Source organism: Halyomorpha halys, unplaced genomic scaffold (assembly GCF_000696795.3).
Source record: "Halyomorpha halys isolate HHAL.00 unplaced genomic scaffold, Hhal_1.1 Scaffold848.1, whole genome shotgun sequence".
Lineage (NCBI taxonomy): Eukaryota > Metazoa > Arthropoda > Insecta > Hemiptera > Pentatomidae > Halyomorpha > Halyomorpha halys.
In genome coordinates, this window is record NW_027115347.1 from 13003 (window position 1) to 13923 (window position 921).

The 921-nt window shown below is 37.0% G+C and overlaps 1 non-coding gene across 1 annotated transcript in view; it reads right to left on the reverse strand.

Annotated features, from left to right (window-relative positions):
- The window catches only part of LOC106686612 (uncharacterized), a 28381-nt gene that overhangs the window by 9300 nt on the left and 18160 nt on the right, over positions 1-921 (reverse strand). The window lies entirely within an intron of this gene.

The following is a 921-nucleotide window of genomic DNA, read 5'->3' on the forward strand; positions in this document are numbered from 1 at the left end:
TACCAAGGATCGAGCACTACACCATATCTGCATCGAGGACCGATTACTATATCCTATCTATATCGAGGATCTAGCACTGTACAAAATCTATATCGTGGATCGAGCACTGTAATATATCTTTATCGAGAATCCAGCACTGTACCATATCTAAATCAAGAATTGAACACTCTATCATAGCCATATCCAATACCGAGCAATGTATCTTATCAATACCAAGGATTAAACACTGTGCACATCATGTGCAATTTTACGGTGATTTCTAGGCCTTAGATATGGGATGGGTGTAATTTTACAGTGCATTCCATATGAATACCAAGGACTGAACACTGTACCACATCTATAAAAAGGATCGAACACTATATCATAGCCATATCAATGACCGAGCATTGCACCATATCTATATCAAGGATCGATCACAGTATTTCATATCTATGAACTTCAAAGAAGGAAATTTGCTTTAAATAATCTTTTTAATACTCTTTTCTTGATAGTGCCTTCAATATTATTTCTTAATCTCCATTGAGGCTTATTGGTAACTCATTGTGACTGCCAAGCTAAGATTGATACCTCCATTGAGGCTTATTGGTTACTCATGGTGAATGTTAACCTAAGATTGATACCACCACTGAGGCTTATTAGTAACTCATGGTGACTGTTAAGCTAAGATTGATACCTCAATTGAGGCTTATTGGTAACTCATTGTGACTGCCAAGCTAAGATTGATACCTCCATTGAGGCTTATTGGTTACTCATGGTGAATGTTAAACTAAGATTGATACCACCACTGAGGCTTATTAGTAACTCATGGTGACTGTTAAGCTAAGATTGATACCTCAATTGAGGCTTATTGGTTACTCATGGTGACTGTTAAGCTAAGATTGATACCTCCACTTATTGGTAACTCATGGTGACTGTTAAGCT